Below are 5,863 nucleotides of genomic sequence, written 5' to 3' on the forward strand. Positions count from 1 at the left end.
ATCAGTAACTGTAAAAAATTTAATATGACTACCATACATAAAGCTATCGATACTAGTATGTTACCTCATAATAAACAAATAACCCCTGCAACAACTTACCAACAACTTCTCAGGTCCTTACAATCCTCATACCCACAACACAATTTTGTATATACTGACGGTTCTAAGGCTGATGGGGTATCTGGATTCAGTATTACTGATAACCTTTTAAAATCCGGTCTACTACCAATGTACTCTTCCTCCTGCACGAGCGAGATCATTGCCATCCTAGAAGCCACAAAACTTTGTCAAGGAAAGTCTGGAAAACACGCAATCCGCACTTACCCTACCTTAGGATCGAGGATGAGCTCATAGGCTACCCGGAGTTTCATAAAGGACGACCATCAAGAATGGGATCTCCCGAAACTGTGATGGCCATTTTCAACGCCATTCACTCGGCAACTGGCGAAGTCCCCTTTCACAGGATTTTCGAACATTACAAGTTGGCGAGAATATTGAAGTCTATATGCGACCATTAGATTTAAGGAACGGGAACGACCGACAAACTGAAAGTGATCTATGCCATATGATCTAAAGAAGAGGCTTGAAAGCTCGTACGAACGAAGTCGCCAGCGGTACGACCAGAGAGCTCGGACGTTCCTAGTGAAGCCGGGCCAAGAAGTGTATCGCCTCAACTTCGTCGTGAAAGCGGTTGGAAACAATGCCTACGAGCCGGAGATTCTGCAAGGTGTCGGTTACTCGTGTACCACGCCAACGACATACGGGTGTAACCTGAAAGGAGGCACAAAGTAAACGATCGTAGGCAACATCTGGAGCAGTACTTCCCGGCCAGCGTGCTTGGAACTGCACCTGAGGATTTCACCAGGCTTCTATCCATATGCTCCCTATGATTTTGTCGAGTGGCCTGTGATTAGGTGGCGTCTTTCTAAATCTTTGGATGGTGTTGCAAATCAATTTGGCTGGAAAGAAATAAGAAAGTAGGGAATCGGTTATCAGTTTTTCATGCTGTCAATAAGGTTTAGTGGAGGGTAACCCCTAATGAAGTGGCGGCCCTTCTGCTGAAGCACTTGGCTATCTAGGTATTTAAACAGCCCGATTCACTGTGTGTATTGCTATGATGACCTTGGATTTGGCCTATGACCCAGTTTGGGAGACCCCAGCGAGAATATGGCAGATGACTTTGCGTAGGTCAGTAGCTGCCACACTTCTACGCTTTTCAAGATAATTTTATTGTGGAATTCGCGATCAAAGTAAGAGTGGTGGTGTTTATTGGTGTTGCCGGTATCTTATTATTTCTAACGGGGACCCTATTTTAAAAGGCGTTGGAGAAAGGCGGACCTCGCCTTAAACTGTCCCCCTTTGTGAAAGTCATACCCGATCAGCAGCAACCACCAACCACACTAGAGAATCCCTCAGTAAGTCCGTTTTAGAACATAGAACCTGGGCATCGTAGGCATCGTTGCACTGCCCTCTAGGTGGCTCAGGAAACTGTACTGCATCCTAAGCACAACAGGCAGGATTTGCTGCAGTAAGTCGCTGGCCACTGCACTGCGTACCATTTCTGTTGGGGTGGCCGCTGTGTAGCAGCGAATGGCCGAGACACCGCATCCCACAGGGTCGTTGAAAGGGGATCAAGTTCCTCTCTACCCATATTTCGGTGGATTTTGCGACCAGCAGCCACGCCTTTAACTTAAAATAGCCAAAATCCCTGCGTGCCATACTGGCCGTTCTCTACCTTGGCGACCTAAAATTAGATTTTAAGTAACTTTTATACCTTAACTCCTGTCCGTTTGTAATATTCGTGATCCCTCGCGCTTGTGTCCGGTTGTACAACTTAGGGTCTGCCAATAGGAATTGGTTGAGCAGAACTGATAAAACTTTACCTTACCCATCAGGTGGCAGTTTTTTTATGCCTTTAAAAGAGAAAATGTTTAATATCTTTTGTGATCATAACAAATGTATATATTAAGATGCGTACCATTGTTGCCTTAGGGAATTCCCATTATTGAGGAGCTAAACTGACGAAGGGGTATAATAGGATGGGTGGGTGCGCATCGGCAAGTCCATTTATACTCCACTTTTCGTCATTTAGTTCCCATATTTACCTTTTTGTTTTTTATTTACCTTTTGATGCCCTTAGAGATGGTCCAGTTGCTCTTAGCAGGGGAGTCGTCGGTGTCAATCGATACCTAGTGTTGGAAACTGTGGGGAAATTTGGCGTAGAAAAAGGTCTGACGGAAAGTCATTGCAAGCTGTTTGCCTCTCGCTGAATACTTTGTCTTGACTACCACCCACGCTGCCATTGCGAAAATCGGAAACTATCGATAGTTGCGATCGATGGGTACAAGAAATACTAGATTTCTCCGTGAACAGTTTTAGTAGTAGCAACACTGGCGACATAGGACAACTATAATGGTAACGACGGTGGCAACGCTTGACCTCACAATCGATAGGCACAATTGTGATGATAGTCACGAGAGTGGCCAGACAACAGGAATCGAAATGGTGAATTTCATTTGAAATCTCATGGGGAAAGTTCAAACTTCACGCAGTTAAGGGGGAAATGTCTAGGGAATGGTTAAATTTCTGGGGAAAATTAAAGTCTGTCTGGGGAATCGAATGGGCTAACATAAATGTCGGGGAAATCACCACTTTCCTTACGTTTCCGAAGAAAGGGGTAAATATAAAGAGTCTGTCTGGCATACACATATGTGTATATACGGTTCACTTACGGTGGTTATCACCAACTGCGAAGGCAGACATGCAGTGATGGTTTTTAATAATAATAATCTAATAATAATATTTTTCTATGAATTCTTATATTAACTGTTTAAAGATAATAATGGGATAATAATCGTTAATATATAATTTAAACTTATTTAAGAATTTTATTTGATAACAAATTTATAATTAATAAACAAATTTTATTGAAAGAGTTTGTTCTTCAATATATCACTTTAATTGTAGTTATAAATTTGGTGTTTGTAAAATTAGTTAGTTACCTAAATATTTAGAAAATTGCGTACGTTTTGTTTGACCTTGGTATTTGTTACCGCCAATACCTTGCACCTTAGCGGGTGCCTATCCCAACACTGATGGTGAGGACAACCAAGCTTATTGGAGTTTGCCAAAAAGAGCGTTATGAAAACATTTTTCAAAAGCCTTGACAACGTCCAAATAAAGTGTTACTTGACAATGACAGTGGAATTCTAGAATGCAGTAATTGATGAAGACGGCCAAAATAGTAGTTGTAGATTTACCAGCCATACTTAAGTTAGATGGGTAAGATATAAGGCTTAACTAGAAAGAAAAAGATGGTTCGCAATAATCTGCTCAAAAAGTTTTGAAATATATCTTATCTTAACAAACGGTAATATGCTATTCATGTATCTAAGTGGATACTCAAGAGAATACGTAGCTTAAGTCGCTGGTAATATGAAAATAATGCCTGCTGCCTTGGCATAACATCAAGAAGGCATAAACATCGCAAAAGTAGCAAATAAATAATAAGATGAGGATGGTTTTAGTACGTAGGCGTTGCGGAACCCTCAATGTAAAGAAGGTTCAGATAGAGCAATTAATCGTGCATGCTAGACTTACCTACCACACAAGGTGATGGCGGACCTAGTATCTATGGAAGATTTCCAGTCCTTAGCGATAAAAAAAAATAGCCAAATACTGACGCGCATGAATGGATTAACGACGGACGCGCGTAACGTGTGCTCCGTGTGTGATAAATTCAAAGTGTTACTTGTGGGCTATATTAAATAGCGAAAACCTGCGAAACAGGTTCGTGAGTGCGACTTAGTACAGCGGACACAGTTTTCCCGGCGAAAACAACGCGATTTGAGGTGGGAAAGACATTTCCCATTGGGAATTTTCCACTCGCGTGGCACCGCGTGTACGTTTCGAGAGAGCGCTTCTCTCACGGTGAGCGTAAGCAACAGCTGGTGCTTCGGTGTGTGAACTCGCTAGCGAGCGTTGCCATTGTACAGTTGGTGCGTGTCCCGGATAAGAGGTTCGGTTCGGTTATCGTGCGGGCCGGTAGATGGCGTCGTCCATCCCGACAGAGGGCGCCATGGAGCTCTCGGAGAGCGACTGCTCGCTGGCTAGTAGCCTGGCGAGTGGTGCCGCCCGCGGTAGAGGTCGCGCTCGTGGCAAACGTTCGAAGGCGCCGCCGAGGGACGCGTCGCGCGCTAAGGTTGCTGCCAGCTGCGGTGGCGGTGGAATGCCGCAGCCGCATTTCAAGCTGGAGGAGCTGTCGTCGCTGGAGGACCCGCAGCCGTCGACATCGACGACTGCGCTGGCTTCGGCGAATGATGTTGCTGCCAGCAAGGAGAGAGAAACTGGTGCCAAGTTTCTCGTCCCCCCTCCCGTTGCTCCCGTTGCCCGTTCTGAGCGACAATGCTCGGATGACGCCGTTGCAAAGAGGTGGAGGTGAGCAAGAGGCAGCTGAATGCCCAGAGCGCTCCCGTCGTCGCGCCAGCTGTGGTCCCCTTGCCGCCTGTTGGGTATGCCGCTGCATATCCCAGCCTGCCAGCGCCACAGGCCGGCCCAGTGCCAGCGCCGAGGAAGCCCAGAGAGACGTGGTCTGTTGTTGTGGTCAGCAAGGACCCGAACGTCTCGGGCAACCAAGTGGCGGAAAAGGTGCGTAAGGAGATCGCCCCTTCGCTCGGGGTGCGCCTGCACGAGGTGAGAGGGCTTGCGCGTGGTGGTGCCATCATCCACACCCCCTTGTCAGGCGAAATCAAGAAGGTTGTTGCAAGCAAGAGGTTCGGAGAAGTTGGCCTGGAGGTTCAACAGAACCCTGCGCAGCGACCTAAAGTCATTGTAAGCAATGTGGACACTGCCACGACGCCTACTGTTTTTATGAAGGAGTTGTATAAAAACAACTTCGCAGACGTGATGGATGAGGCTTCTTTTAACAAGGCGATACACCTTGAGAAGCCATGGTCTGCAGCCGACGGCGCCACTGTTAATGTGACGCTTGAGGTGAATGCCGTGGCCCTTAAGGTGCTGGATGGCGGAAAGGTGTATATCGGCTGGTTTGCATATAACTGCCGAGCGCTGATCCGCACATATGCTTGCCACCGATGTTTTGGCTTTGACCACAAGGTCGCACAGTGCCGATACAAGGGCTACCCGTCGGGACACCATATGTTGTCCCCCGGCTGTCCTGTGTAATGCCAGACATTAATGTTTAGCTTCATCCAAGCAAACTGTGGCCGTGGCCGAGTTCCTACCATCGTGCTCGGCGTCAGATTACGCGAATCTCGATCCCTGTTCGCACTGTTGCAGGAGCCTTATGTGGATTTTCGCGGATCGAAGTGGGAAGGCAGCCATCCTAGTGGATCATCACCGAGCGCGCAGCGATATCGACGTGACGATCGTCAACCATGCAGCATCTATGCTGGCCACATATGAGTGGAGAGTGGATGAGTGGGAGTCAAGTGACCATAACCGCATTAGTGTTGTGGCTACTTTGGCAACCGCGCGCACAGTTGAGAGCATAGCTCCTGTGCCATCCTGGAACTTCTCCAATGCACGTTGGCGATTGTTCGAAGAGGAGATTGTGAGGAGGGCAACCGGACTTCCGGAAGACTTCTCAGAAGCGCCGTTGGACCACCAAGTCGCATGGCTTCGGCAGACCGTGCACGACGTGTGCGATCTGGCCCTGGACCGTAGGACGCCGGGACTGCGTCGAAGGAGAGTAGGTTGGTGGACTGAGCTCCAAGCGCCGCGTGGTCAGGAGACTGCGACGCCGAGTCCAGGATGCTCGCCGCCAGGGCGATGTGGCTGCGACTGAGCAACTTGTTGTTCAGCTGAGGCATGCCTCAGCGGAATACAAGAAGCTCATCCTGAT

General features: G+C 47.6%; 1 long non-coding RNA gene across 2 annotated transcripts; it reads right to left on the minus strand.

Annotated features, from left to right (window-relative positions):
- Positions 1–335: 335 nt before the first annotated feature.
- LOC108045328 lies at positions 336–2,141 on the minus strand. 2 transcript variants are annotated; one of them, XR_006417706.1, is made up of 4 exons: positions 1,979–2,141; positions 1,775–1,913; positions 850–959; positions 336–771 (listed from the first exon to the last, which is right to left on the minus strand). It is a non-coding gene; the product is annotated as an uncharacterized LOC108045328 (long non-coding RNA). The 2 variants fall into 2 exon arrangements; XR_006417705.1 differs by having other exon boundaries at positions 336–959.
- Positions 2,142–5,863: the final 3,722 nt, after the last annotated feature.

The sequence above is a fragment of the Drosophila rhopaloa genome, unplaced genomic scaffold, assembly GCF_018152115.1.
Source record: "Drosophila rhopaloa isolate 14029-0021.01 unplaced genomic scaffold, ASM1815211v1 contig_3, whole genome shotgun sequence".
Taxonomy (NCBI): Eukaryota; Metazoa; Arthropoda; class Insecta; order Diptera; family Drosophilidae; genus Drosophila; species Drosophila rhopaloa.